General features: G+C 39.1%; 1 protein-coding gene across 6 annotated transcripts in view; it reads right to left on the minus strand.

The window, feature by feature from the left end:
• The window catches only part of LOC121373278 (multiple epidermal growth factor-like domains protein 11), a 97,131-nt gene extending 86,256 nt beyond the window's left edge, over positions 1–10,875 (minus strand). For 4 of the 6 annotated variants that reach the window (XM_041499799.1, XM_041499804.1, XM_041499805.1 and 1 more), the window contains exon 1: positions 10,786–10,875. The gene's annotated coding sequence lies outside the window, so the exon portion shown is untranslated. The remainder of the gene's footprint in view (positions 1–10,785) is intronic. The other 2 variants (XM_041499801.1, XM_041499802.1) reach the window with 2 other exon arrangements.
• Positions 10,876–15,932: the final 5,057 nt, after the last annotated feature.

Below are 15,932 nucleotides of genomic sequence, written 5' to 3' on the forward strand. Positions count from 1 at the left end.
CGATGATGATGACGATAGTGATGATGATGTTTGTGGTGGTGGTGGTGATGATGATGATGATTTTAATCACACTCACCAAGAGAAAGGGTCATTCGTAATTAAACGTATGAACTTCAATGAAATGCAATATTGTATATTTTATATCGATATTCGATAGACTTTCAATGAGCAAATTGTGTTCACTATTATACAAATTATTGCAAAGAAAAAATAGTATTTTTGCTTACTTTTAAATCGTTAGCACTGATATCAATACAAATATATATGTATTCCATGTTGTACATCTAACCAATAAATATGTGAGCACCATCATTTTAACAGCTGATGCTGCCAATGAAAACACCAAGGTACATGAGATGCCATTCCGTGCATCTCAAACAGAATCTAGTTCAGTTCGTAGAGCGCTCGCTTGGGGTGTTTCGGGCGTACATCGAATCCTATCGATGGTCGAATTATATGATTAGTGGGTGTTGGTTTTTTTTTTTTGCGAACCAGCCAGTGCACCATAACAAGTATATCAATGGCCGTGATGTGAAAGAAAATACATAAAAGACCCCTCATTATTCAAGCAAAAATATAGGGGGTTTCCTCGGGAGACGTATCAAAAGTACCAAATGTTTCACATCCAGTAGCCGATGATACATACAATCAATGTGCTCTAATGCTGCTCTAATGCAAAACACATTTTAACTTCAACAATGATATTGAAAGCCACAATGCCATGCCCCACGTATTAGAAACAGTCACCACACACACACACACACACGCACACGCACACACACACGCAGCCACACACACACACGCACACACACACACACACGCAGAACACAGACACACACACACACAGACACACACACACACACAGACACACACACACACACACAGACACACACACACACACACACACACACATACACGCAGACACACAGACACACACACAGACACACACATACACGCATACACACAGACACACACGCACACACACACACACACACAGAGACACACACACGCACACACACACACACACACACACACATACAAACTACAATATATTGCCTATAGATTGCCCCCACCCCTTCTACCACGGATCAAGTATCCATGACTAGTTTATAAAACTGTGACTGTCGTGTTCTTACCTTGTGTTTAGTCATATGTCAGCTTAATGAGGAAAGATCTGGCACAGACGCAAAAACGTGTGATTAGGTCGCGTAGAAGACTTAGACCAAATAACCTTAAGTTCTTAAACGGTAAAGGTGCGCTTACACTGTGTAACATGCAGCTACAATTCTCGGGTCCAATTCAAAAAGCTCTCTTAGGCCCAAAACCAAACGGGAGATGCGTCTGGGTGTTGCGCGACTACATATCTGACAACAGTTAACAAAGTTAACGTTTGTTTTGTTTAACGACACCACTAGAGCACATTGATTTATTAATCATCGGCTATTGGATGTCAAACATGTAGTAATTTTGACATTAGAATCTTAGAGAGAAAACCCGCTATATTTTTCCATTATTACCAATGGAACTTTTATATGCACCATCTCACAGACAGGATAGCACATACCACGATATTTGATAGACCAGTCGTGCAGAGATACGATTTTGATAATGGAGTATGGTTTTGGTAGTTCAGATTTAAATAAGCCTCATTATGCGGGCAACACACTAGGCTACATGATAGATGCAGAAATCAACTCTGAGTAGGACACCATTTCAACACTGCATAACAGTCAAATCAAGTTAACTAAGAAAACAGCAAGACTCAGGACTGGACATTGTAGACTAAAGGCTCACCTCCATCGCCTAAGGCTCAAACATACAGGAGAATGTCCCTGTAACAGTGGGTCTCAGACAGCAGAACACATTCTTCAAAGCTGCCCTCTCCTCCAAAACATAAGGCAAAACATCTGGCCAGAATAAAAGAGCATCAAAGAAAAGCTATGGGGCAGTCCTGGTGAGCTCCAACTGACGATCCAGTTCATTGATGCAGCACATCTCAGGGTTTGGTAAGCAAATGAAACCGAATGAGACGAAAAAGAAGAAGAAGATGAAGATGAAGATGAAGAAGAAGAAGAAGAAGAAGAAAGAAGAAGAAGAAGAAGAAGAAGAAAAGGAAGAAGAAGAAGAAGAAGAAGAAATCAACTAAATGAAATAAAGGAAAGTGGCACTCTTATCAGTGGGACTAAATTCGTCTACAGGTCACTCACTGCCTGACAGTATTATGATATGATCCTTTAAGGTAGACAGTAAATAACAAATACTGACTAGAAAAAGGGCGGGAAGTAGCCCAGTTGCAAAACGTTCGCTTGAAACGCGGTTGGTCAAGGATCAACCCCATCGGTGGGCCAATTGTGCTATTTCTCATTCCAGTCAGTATACCACGACTGGTGTTTCGAAGGCCGTGGTATGTAATATCCTGCCTGTGGAATGTTGTATATAAAAGATGCCTGGCTAATAATGGGAACAAATGTAGTAGTTTTCCTCTGCAAGACTATAATAATAATAATAATAATATGTCAGAATTACCAAATGTTTGACAACCAGTAACCGATTGTTAATAAATCGATGTGTTCTAGTGGTGTCTTTAAACAAAACAAACTTAACTTTAATCTAACAGACAAAGCAATTCTGATTGTAACAAAATAATTATTAAAGAAACCCCTCTTGTACACTTTTCCCCCATCGTTTTAGATGACACGACGGACTTGAAAGCTGCAGTGGCAGTCCTCATGACGGGTGCCAAGGGTGGGGCAGGGTATGCTCATCTTTTCCTGAACATCTTATATCATCACTGTTTTGACAGTGATTCAAGAGTGCATGTCATCACAGCTGTACTTATTCCAATGAACTCTGTCCTGTGCTAGTTTTGATTCAGTAAATTAGTCTGGAAGTGGCAGTCCTCTTTGACGGTACAGGAATGATGTATTTTCCTATATAAATAATCTCCTCGGGCGAGGCTGTCCTCCTATAGATGAGGCACTAGATATTAGATGTATGGCACCGGCCACTGTTTTGTACAAAGATTGTGCAAGGATACGGTTTTCATCACGGTTAGCGATTTTATTATTCAGATATGTGATCGAAATATTTTGATTTACTACAACCATCGTTATAGGTTACACGTCGATATACCAAGACATTACTGGTCGTTACTGCAAGTTGCAGAGTGTAAACGCGTCTTAAGATGTTCTACTTGATTTTGTCAGGGACGTCTAGCCAGCGTGTTTGTGTTTTGTCGTGCAGGAACGTAATCCTACGAAACCAGTTTTGTCGGGTGTTCCCGGTCATTTGTCACAGTGATGGAGATTAATAAACAACGTGCATAACATTTAACACCTTCTTAAACAATTTTTTTTTTTTTTTTAAACAAATCAAAGTACTGTAAAATCACCTTTATTCCTGCGTCGTGGGTTTCTAATTTTAGTCCCCATCGGTCGGCTGATTGGTCTATATCTCGTTCCAACCAGTGCACCAGAACTGGTATATCAAATGCTGTGGTATGTGCTATCCTGTGTGTGTGTGTGTGTGTGTGTGTGTGGGATCGTACATATAAACGACCACTTGCTACGTATGAAAATGCGTAGCATGTTCCCTCTCTGAGACTAAATGTAAAAATTATCAAATGTTTGACATGCAATAACTGATGAGCAATAAATCAACGTGTTCTAGTGGTGTCGTTAAACAAAACAAACTTTATAAGCATATCGGAAAGTAGTGCAAAATTAAGATTCATGTAGCGGGTTTTTTAATCTCAGACTCTATGTTTGACATACAATAACCGATGATACATAAATCAATATGCTCTAGTGATGTCGTTAAGCAAAACAAAATGTAACAAACATTCTAATTTTCGTTTAATTCCTGGACTAGTGCAATCAACGAATTTAAGAACACAACGTAAATATAATACATGTATACATATAACACGAATTTATGATACTAAGTGTTCGATCCACGAATTTAAGTATCCAATTAAAAGTTCTTTATAGCAAAACCACGAAAACTTAAGACCAGGAAAATAAAGGATTTCACAGTATTATGTTATTATTCAGTCATTTTAAAGTAGAGTAGCTATATTATTTGTATTACTTTTCTTAGTGTTGTACGTCATTCTTCGATATCATTTCGCTGTACTCGCTAATGTAGGTTACGTAAATGTGAACGACAAAATCGTTATACATGATCAGGGCCGTATCTCTACACAATATAGAGTCGAATGTGTATTTGACAAAATAGAGGTTGATTCCATAAATCACTGTTCGTCCATGGGCCAGACCGCGACATGTAACGAATTGCTATCACCTGGGTGGGAAAATTCTCATGTTTGTTTGTTTGTTTTGTTTTTTGTTTTTTTTGTTTTTTTTTTTGGGGGGGTTAATAGCTCTACATGTATGTCTGTAGTTAATAAATTAATATGATAGACTTTTGCAAGGAGTAGCTTCTTGGTGGATATCACCCAGTGTCGGATTTATAAGGGGACAAAGGGGGCAATTATCCCGCCCCCGCCCCCCTGCAACCAGACTATCATCTATGTGGTTCTTACACGCACGCTCGACGCCGTACAACCGTAAATAAACATTAACGTATTGAGTTGAGTGTGTCGCAAAATAAAACATGTCTTCCCTTAAAAAAAATTTCCATTTTAGTTTCTTGTCAGTCAGAAAAGATCTATGCCATGTCACGAAGACATGCACTGACCTATGTCAGAACCTGTCCCATGACAGGCCTGCTTGACAGTTCCTGCTCTGCTTAACACTCTAGATGGATTGGCTTCACTTCACAGAGAACAGGCGGTTCGTCTGGAGACTAGATTAAAAGGATTTTAATACGTTGTGGCGTGCTGTACAAAGTGGGCGGGTTCAGGTCGTATGAGTATAAATATTATGTGAGTTAGGAGGGTCAAATTCCTCCCCACCCACACAGAGAGTTTTGTTTGACGACATAACTAGAGCATATTCATTTGTTACTCATTGGCTAGTGGGGTGTCAAGCATTTGGACATTTTCACATAATTATAGTCTTAGAAAGAAAACTTGCTACATGTTTCCATTGGTAGTAAGGGATATTTTATATGCTCCATCCCACAGACAGGATCATATTCGTACTGGCTCCCATTGTTGCGGGTAGAATAGTAGAAAAACATGGTAAAAAGGTCTCAGATATCCGCGCATCATGTGAGCATCATCCACAGGGTCAGGAAGTTAACCGATTTACAGATATTCAATCTGACATTACTGACATTCAGTCTGCATTACTGACATTCAATCTGACATTACTGACATTCAATCTGACATTACTGACATTCAATCCGACATTATTGACATTCAATCTCACATTACTGACATACAATCTGGCATTACTGGCATTCAATCTGGCATTACTGACATTCAATCTCACATTACTGACATTCAGTCTGGCATTACTGACATTCAGTCTGGCATTACTGACATTCAATCTGGCATTACTGACATTCAATCTCACATTATTGATATACAATCTCACATTATTGACATTCAATCTCGCATTACTGACGTTCAATCTCACATTACTGATATTCAATCTCGCATTACTGACATTCAATCTGACATTACTGACATTCAATCCGACATTATTGACATACAATCTCACATTACTGACATTCAATCTCACATTACTGACATACAATCTGGCATTACTGGCATTCAATCTGGCATTACTGCCATTCAATCTCACATAACTGACGTTCAATCTCACATTACTGACATTCAGTCTGGCATTACTGACATTCAGTCTGGCATTACTGCCATTCAATCTCACATTATTGATATCCAATCTCACATTATTGACTTTCAATCTCACATTACTGACATTCAATCTCGCATTACTGACGTTCAATCTCACATTACTGATATTCAATCTCGCATTACTGACATTCAATCTCGCATTACTGACATTCAGTCTGGCATTACTGACATTCAATGTCACATTATTGACATTCAATCTCACATTATTAACATTCAATCTGACATTGCGTACATTCAATCTCACATTACTGACATTCAATCTGACATTATTAACATCCAAGCTCACATTACGGACATTCAATTTCACATTACTGACATTCAATCTCACATTACGGACATTCAATCTTACATTACTGACATCCCGTCTCACATTACTGACATCCCGTCTCACATTACTGACAATCAATCACATATTACTGACATTCAATTCCACATTACATAGTTGTACGTTATACAGACATTAGGACGCTAATCGGGACTAAAGTTTGGTCTATAAAAACCAAGTGTTCCGTTATTTATTGCGCTCAATATATATGCGTACGATATACATGTACACAATGAGATGAATAATATATTCAAATATCGATTATCTTAGACTACAATCTAGCTACGATCAGATACAGGTACAAAAGATTGTGATCAATGCATGGCAATGAAAACAAGAGACGAAGAGAACACCATAATACAGAATATGTCTACAACACTCAAACACCGGAGGCGTACTATACGTGTGTTCGAGAGGGCCAACGATCGCAGTCGCTCGCCAGACTGGTTTTTGCGCCTAACGTTTGGTAAATGAGATATGATAGAAGGGGATGGTGTTACGTTCTTATTGTTCGCGAGTGCTAGGCTCTCTCTCTCTCTAACTCTCTCTCTCTCTCTCTCTCTCTCTCTCTCTCTCTCTCTCTCTCTCTCTCTCTCTCTCTCTCTCTCTCTCTCTCTCTCCTTGTCTCCCTCTTGCATTCCCCCTCTCTCTTTCTTTCTTTCATTCTCTCTCTCTCTCTCTCTCTCTCTCTCTCTCTCTCTCTCTCTCTCTCTCTCTCTCTCTCTCTCTCTCTCTCTCTCTCTCTCTCATATCTTATCTCTCTCTTGCATTCCCCCTCTATCTCTCTTTCTTTCATTCTCTCGAGTGCTAGGCTCTCTCTCTCTCTCTCTCTCTCTCTCTCTCTCTCTCTCTCTCTCTCTCTTCTCTATCTTATCTTCTCTCTCTCATTCCCCCTCTCTCTCTCTCTCTCCTCTATTTATTCTCTCTCTCAGTGCTTTCTATCTCTCTTTCTCTCTCTCTCTCTCTCTCTCTCTCTCTCTCTCTCTCTACTCTCTCTCTCTCTCTCTCTATCTCTCTCTCTCTCTCTCTCTCTCATCTTATCTCTCTCTCTCTCTCATCTCTCCCCCTCTCTCTCTCATATCTTATCTCTCTCTTGCATTCCCCCTCTATCTCTCTTTCTTTCATTCTCTCGAGTCTGCTCTCTCTCTCTCTCTCTCTCTCTCTCTCTCTCTCTCTCTCTCTCTCTCTCTCTCTCTCTCTCTCTCTCTCTCGTTTTCGCTCTCTCTCTAATACTCCTAATAATATCTGACAATCATGCCCACAACTGCTGTACAATAAGCTCTTTTGAGCCACATCACGTGACTTCTGATGACCGAGCCTCAAGAATGACATGTCACAGCTAAGCCGACTTATAGTACTGCACTTCCTTTGTGCTAGTCGAAGACAAAAAGTCAAGTTGACAGATACTGGTATCCAAAAGGTCACAACAAAGGTGAAATTCTACTGGCCGCGTGGTAAAGAAATAGAAATAGACGTCATTAAAATGAAATATGACACGGTCAAAGACAGTTAAATTGATAGCATTTTCGTTGTGCATTTCAAGGAAATATATGTTAAGTGGTATATTACAGAAAAACAGCATGCATTTCATGGGACACACAACGTGCTAAGTGTACACAACGTGCGGTTATGGATAATTGTGTGGCCTTAAGTGGACATTACGTAGCAGTGTAGAGACGTAGCGCGTGTTGGAATGGGTTAAGTCTGTAATACTGTTCTTCATGTGTGGAGTCATGAACTTCCCTGCCTACTGATGTACACATAAATAAACGCACACAGATGGACATACACACACACACACGCACGCACACGCACACACACGGAGGGAGAGATAGAGACACATGCATTTAGACATACAGGTACGCACACACATACACACACACACACACACACAGACGCACACACAGACACAGACATAAACACACACACACAGAGAGAGAGAGAGAGAGAGAGAGAGAGAGAGAGAGAGAGAGAGAGAGAGAGAGAGAGAGAGAGAGAGAGAGAGAGAGAGAGAGAGAGAGAGAGAGAGAGAGAGAGAGAGAGAGAGAGAGAGAGAGAGAGAGAGAGACTTACACGCATGCACACATACATACACACAAACACACCGATAGACATACACACAAATGCATCCAACAATCATTCCACCCACCCATCCACACAAACACAAACACACACACACACACAATCTCGCTCTCTCTCTCTCTCTCTCTCTCTCTCTCTCTCTCTCTCTCTCTCTCTCTCTCTCTCTCTCTCTCACACATACACACACACACACACACACACACACACACACATATACACACACAAAAACCATACGACAATTAAAGAAAATATCTTGATTTAATCAATAACGGGACAATAGAAGAACTGTCACCCCAACATCACTACCATCTAAATGCGTTAATCAAATTAAACACACACACACATCACACATTTTCCCGTGAGAGAAACCTTTGAGCCGGGAGCCAGGGCAGGGTGTAGAGAAGTCGATAGAGTACACTGCGATGCGGTTGGTTCCAGGATCGATCGCTGAATGTGGATTATTTGTTTTCCTATCGCATCCAGTGTCCCGCGACTAGTGTATCAACAGCCATGGTATGTAATGCCCTGTCTTGTTGCGACAGCTGGTTTCCTCTCTCTCTCTCTCTCTCTCTCTCTCTCTCTCTCTCTCTCTCTCTCTCTCTCTCTCTCTCTCTCTCTCTCTCTCTCTCTCTCTCTCTCTCTCTCTCTCTCTCTGCCTCTCTCCCTCCCCGTCTCCCTCCTCCTCTCCCTCTCTCGTAACCCGTGATGAATGAACTCTCATCCGGAAATGAACTGTGTAGTAATACCATAGTATCACTCACAGTGCCAAAAACACATGGAAACCGGTCACAAAATTGCATATTAAATACATAGTATTGTTTGCAACTGGTGTGTCAAAGGTCAACCATTTACAATCTTTACAGTTGGTTACAGTTCATTGTATTTGGTATGCACATACGAAACACATACGAGTATTGACTTGGCCTACCATCTATGTCCAGCCGGATAAGATTACGTGTGTATCATACACAGTTATGAGGCCTAACTCACACATACGTAGATTATAAGCAGTCATTACATAACATCAGGTGTATAACAATTTGTATTACTCAGTAGCAGTCACTGCTGTTGGCAAATATTAACAATATATTTGATACATGTCTGGACAGTTTAAGCGAATATGTATCTAAGAGTCGGTATATATATAAGTTATTATGTAGTTGTAACAATTTCTATGTAAAATGGCGAATAAAACATAGCTTGTAACATAGTAATCTAATGTAGTATTATTAGGAGTAGACGTTGTAGTAGTTGTAGTAATAATAGTAGTAATAGTAGCAGCAGCAGTAATTGTAGTACTTGTTGTTGCTGCTGCTGGTTTTGCCTCGGTGGCGCAGTGGCTAAGCCATCGAACTACAGGCTGGTAGGTACAGGGTTCGCAGCTCGGTACCGGCTCCCACCCACAGCGAGTTGTTACGGGCTCAGTGGGTAGGTGTAAGGTGTAAGGCCACTACACCCTGTTCTCTCTCACTAACCACTAATCAACTAACAACTAACCCAATGTTCTGGACAAACAGCCCAGATAGCTGAGGTGTGTACCCAGGACAGCGTGCTTGAACCTTAATTGGATATAAGCACGAAAATAAGTTGAAATGAAATGTTGTCAGTTTTAGAGTGGCGTTTTGAGTTGTGGTATGTTGTGTTTCTTTTATTCTTGGAGATTCATAATAATTTTTCTTGTTTGTGTCTTTGCTTTGAGTTTTGTTCTATGTTAAGGGATTCGTTGCGGGGGAGGGGGGGGGGGTGGAGGGCAATGTTTGTTTGGGGTGTGTGTGTTGTTGTTTGGGTTTTTTCTCTATACTTTATAAGTTTGGGATGAAACAGGTTCACTACAATGCCACATTCTACTGACTAAAGACTTGAACGAACGAGTGAGTGAGTGAGTGAGTGAGTGAGTGAGTGAGTGAGTGAGTGAGTGAGTGAGTGAGTGAGTGAGTGAGTGAATGAATGAATGAATGAATGAATGAATGAATGAATGAATGAATGAATGAATGAATGAATGAATGAGTGAATGAATGAATGAATGAATGAATGAATGAATGCATGCATGCATGCATGAATGTTTAACAACACCCTACCACAAACACTGTATTGGGTATAGCATAAACTCACAAATTCCAAAATGACCAACAAAAATACAAAGTAAACAGCTTGGAAGATGAACAATAAACAATAACGATGATTAACTGTAACTAGTTAATATAATAATAGTAGTAATAATAATTATTATTATAGAAATAATAATAATAGAAATAATAATAATAATAATAATAACAACAATAATAACAATAATAATTAATAATAATAATAATAGTAAAAGCAATAATAATAATGTTAATAAACTTTCTAAATAAATGGTCAAGTATTTTCCACTTTCCTGTTATAACGCGCTGAAATAGTTTTTTGTTTAAACAATTTCAAACAGGAGAAATGTGTGCCTGTATATATCAACCGTGACACTCCGTTGCATTCGTGGCTTACCTGACTTTAAATAATTCAGGTGAAAAAGCGAAAATCAATTACACACCAGCATAGGTAGCGAACACACACATATATATACACAACGTGACAGCATAATAATATTAAAGGTACTCACCGTTTCTTGTAATTATGCGTCGAATTCACGCCGCCGTCGCAGGTAAATATCCATGTCAAACTTTCCTTCCCGTGTCTAGCGGACCGAGTACAAGTCAGGTCACGTGACGGCGGCAATTGTCATCCGTGAATAGAAAGCTGTTTGTTTACGTTTCTAGCGTTGTCGTCGTAGGGAGAGATTTAAAGGGACGTTTGCCAAGTGTTTGGTGGCCGGCAAAAAAACCCTGTTTAATTAAAGCGGCATCATCGTTGTTAAATATAATGTTATAGTTGCTGTTTAACGATATAGATAAAACTAGCTTGAATTAAAACAGAGCGACAACGAAAATTGTAAACACTACATCGTATTTACAAAACTGAACGTATAATTTAAACATACACAAATATAGATATACATATACATATACACATATATACATATAGATATTCATATAAACATACAGAGATATAAACAGACACATACATGTATATAGATATACATGTAAACACACATATATAGATGTAGATATATGTATACATATAAGCATACGCATATATAGATATATACATATACATATACATATAAACATACACAGATATAGAAAGAAAGAAAGAAAGAAATGTTTTGTTTAACAACGCACTCAACACATTTTATTTACGGTTATATTGCGTCAGATATATGGTTAAGGACCACACTCTTTTCGATTAGCAGCAAGGGTTCTTTTATATGCACCATCCCACAGACAGGGTAGTACATACCACGGTCTTTGATATACCAGGAGTGGTTTACTGGCTGGGACGAGAAATAGACACAAATATAAATATACATATAAACACACACACAAACACACACACACACATACACACACACACACACACACACACACACACACACACACATATGTATAGCCTATATATATATATATATATACATGTATATATATATATATATATATATATAGATAGATAGATAGATAGATAGATAGAGAGAGAGATAGATATACATATAAACATACACATATATACAGTACATATAGGTATATATAAACATACACATATATAGATATATATAAACATACACACATATACATATAGATATACACATACAAATCTGTCTGACCCGATGGCTAGACGATTCCTACATAAGCGTGACTTCATAACTCATGCTTTACGACGACTGACGTTATAACTCATGGTTTTCAAAATTTTGTTTGCCATTTCACGTTGTATTATTATTTTAAAAATATTTAAACAAATTAATATTTTCAACTTTATATTTATTGTTGCATTTTTATGTCGTTGCATAAGTTAGACTATATTTTTCAGCGTATGATTCATTGTTCGAAGGTGAAATGTTTATGAATCGTTCAACAATAAACACATAGATCGACACCGAACCGCGGGTAACAGGTCGTTTCGTCTTTATTCATTCCAGTCCAAGCTAGCGATGAGAACGGACGTAGTCTCCTGCTCTCTTGAGTTACCAGCCCACCTGGGGCACTCATAGCTTCTTATGGAAACCTTTTCGAGTATCGCGTCGCGTAAACCGGGTCACGGGAAACCGTGACATTGGTGTACGGCGAACCGGTACAACAGAAGAAGAGGAGGTGGAGGAAGAGGAAACGTGCGCCAGGGGCGGCACAGGGGGGGGGGGGGGTCAAACCCGGTGGCTCAACCCGGACAAGTCAACGAAGCGGACAGGGCCTGCTCAGCCTGCCATCGTTGATCTGCCAGAGACGCCAGGGGCGGTTCTAAACACAGCAATGTGCGAAGAGCCGCCACGGTACCCCAACTCTCTCTGCTCTTCGCGATTCCAGCGACGTCACCGACACAACGGAAGGCCCCTGTTGAGTCGCAGGCCCGATCAGTCGCCGTTGCAAAGAGGAAGGCAACCGCTCAACAGAGCGAGCAACAAGACAAGCCACGCCCTCCTCTTAGTCGACTGCCGCAACCCGACATGAGACAAGCCGAACAGTGGTCACTACAGGTTGTAATGTACCAATCATGTGATTGTCAGGTCAGGGTTCGAAGTGCACCATCACATGTTTAAGGAGTAAACCGTAACTATGGCCGTGATTGGTACATATATGTGACACTGGTTATTTGTGCAAATAATATGACAAATGCCCCATCAGTTCCACATGTTTTATTACGTGAACAATTATTACACTAGTGACATTGTGTACTTGTCAATAACTGGGGTGGCAATAAAATTTCCACTGGCATTTTGTGCGGACCAGACGGTGGGTACTGTAAACTGGTCTCAGATTACAGTTATCTTCCCATTTGGTTGTCCAAAATCCGGAACATTTACCGCGCAAGTAGTCTGCTGTTTGACTGTGATTATTTCATTGCAGACAGCTATTAAGTGGCAACTGTTTGACTGAAGTGACAAGGGATAGCATATAGTTTATAAACATGTGCAACTTGTTGACATTAAAGACTTGTTTGTGGTAATTCCGGCCCATGGAAAAGTAGTGATTTTTGTGCAAAATGGGTGTACTCCGACCTGGTTTAGAAGGTGTGTCTGTTTAAACCAATATGCTGGGAGAAAGAGCTAGACAACAGGGGTTGTCCTTTTCAGGGTGTGTGTCCCCCATGCAGGCAAAGGTACATACAAAACTTCACGGGCCTGCTGATATTAATAAAAATGTTATAGCCACTAAGGCTATATAGAAACATATAGCGAAATTAATTGTGGTCTGAGGCCTACTTCTTGTACGTGCTTAAAACGATACGTGATAGTAGAGTTACTTCGAATAATTATTAATGGGAGGTATCACACTGTCAGTGTATATACTGGCCCGGTGGTTTGAAACGTTGCTTCTGTTAGTTTTATTAAGAATTGTTATTTTTGTCGTCAATAGGAATTTATTTAGTCTAATGGAACCTATAGGCCGGCAAACTTCATCAGCGCCACCAACGGCTTGTCAAGTGCAACAAAGAGGACGTCAGGCAGCTCTACCAGCCGCTTCCAACAAACCGTGCAGAAGTGGACTTTGCATTACACAAAGTAATGCTAGAGGGCGATTCACCAGCTTTGTGTGTTACCGTTCGACGGTCAGGCGTCTACCATCAGGGGCTATTGCTATCCAACATGGACAACCTGATGATTCATCGGATTTTAAAAATCATTTCGGGAAAAGATTATGAAGCCTTCACTAGGACAGTAGCGGCCTCCGTCTACTGGCAGTACACCCCCAACCCCGACGTCACGAACTTCATAGGGACACCATAGACGGCGACCTTTACAACAACCTTTCCTCCAGATTTAGGACTTAGTTGGACTTTAAACTTTTGGCTCCAGTTCTAAAAATTATGTTTATTTTTTTTATAAATAGTCCAACACACTTTATTTTCACAGCCCGTCTAAACTGTTATAAATAGTCCAACATACTTTGTTTTCACAGCCCGTCTAAATTGTTATAAATAGTCCAACACACTTTATTTTCACAGCCCGTCTAAATTATTATAAATAGTCCAACACACTTTATTTTCACAGCCCGTCTAAATTGTTATAAATAGTCCAACACACTTTATTTTCACAGCCCGTCTAAATTGATATAAATAGTCCAACACACTTTATTTTCACAGCCCGTCTAAATTGTTATAAATAGTCCAACACACTTTATTTTCACAGCCCGTCTAAATTGATATAAATAGTCCAACACACTTTATTTTCACAGCCCGTCTAAATTGTTATAAATAGTCCAACACACTTTATTTTCACAGCCCGTCTAAGTTGATATAAATAGTCCAACACACTTTATTTTCACAGCCCGTCTAAATTGTTATAAATAGTCCAACACACTTTATTTTCACAGCCCGTCTAAATTGATATAAATAGTCCAACACACTTTATTTTCACAGCCCGTCTAAATTGTTATAAATAGTCCAACACACTTTATTTTCACAGCCCGTCTAAATTGTTATAAATAGTCCAACACACTTTATTTTCACAGCCCGTCTAAATTGATATAAATAGTCCAACACACTTTATTTTCACAGCCCGTCTAAATTGTTATAAATAGTCCAACACACTTTATTTTCACAGCCCGTCTAAATTGTTATAAATAGTCCAACACACTTTATTTTCACAGCCCGTCTAAATTGTTATAAATAGTCCAACACACTTTATTTTCACAGCCGTCTAAATTGTTATAAATAGTCCAACACACTTTATTTTCACAGCCCGTCTAAATTGTTATAAATAGTCCAACACACTTTATTTTCACAGCCCGTCTAAATTGATATAAATAGTCCAACACACTTTATTTTCACAGCCCGTCTAAATTGATATAAATAGTCCAACACACTTTATTTTCACAGCCCGTCTAAATTGTTATAAATAGTCCAACACACTTTATTTTCACAGCCCGTCTAAATTGTTATAAATAGTCCAACACACTTTATTTTCACAGCCCGTCTAAATTGTTATAAATAGTCCAACACACTTTATTTTCACAGCCCGTCTAAATTGTTATAAATAGTCCAACACACTTTATTTTCACAGCCGTCTAAATTGTTATAAATAGTCCAACACACTTTATTTTCACAGCCCGTCTAAATTGTTATAAATAGTCCAACACACTTTATTTTCACAGCCCGTCTAAATTGATATAAATAGTCCAACACACTTTATTTTCACAGCCCGTCTAAATTGATATAAATAGTCCAACACACTTTATTTTCACAGCCCGTCTAAATTGATATAAATAGTCCAACACACTTTATTTTCACAGCCCGTCTAAATTGTTATAAATAGTCCAACACACTTTATTTTCACAGCTCGTCTAAATTGTTATAAATAGTCCAACACACTTTATTTTCACAGCTCGTCTAAATTGTTATAAATAGTCCAACACACTTTATTTTCACAGCCCGTCTAAATTGTTATAAATAGTCCAACACACTTTATTTTCACAGCTCGTCTAAATTGTTATAAATAGTCCAACACACTTTATTTTCACAGCTCGTCTAAATTGTTATAAATAGTCCAACACACTTTATTTTCACAGCTCGTCTAAATTGCGCAAATCGCCAGAAAACGTTTCAGCCCCGCACTCTTAATTTAATTTTTTGGGACTTTAGTTTTCTCCAGACATGAAGATTATTTTCCATATTTGGTTTTAGGTCTTTGACCTTTTTCTAAATTTTATAGCAAATTCC

Source organism: Gigantopelta aegis, chromosome 5 (assembly GCF_016097555.1).
Source record: "Gigantopelta aegis isolate Gae_Host chromosome 5, Gae_host_genome, whole genome shotgun sequence".
In the NCBI taxonomy this organism is placed as follows: Eukaryota; Metazoa; Mollusca; class Gastropoda; order Neomphalida; family Peltospiridae; genus Gigantopelta; species Gigantopelta aegis.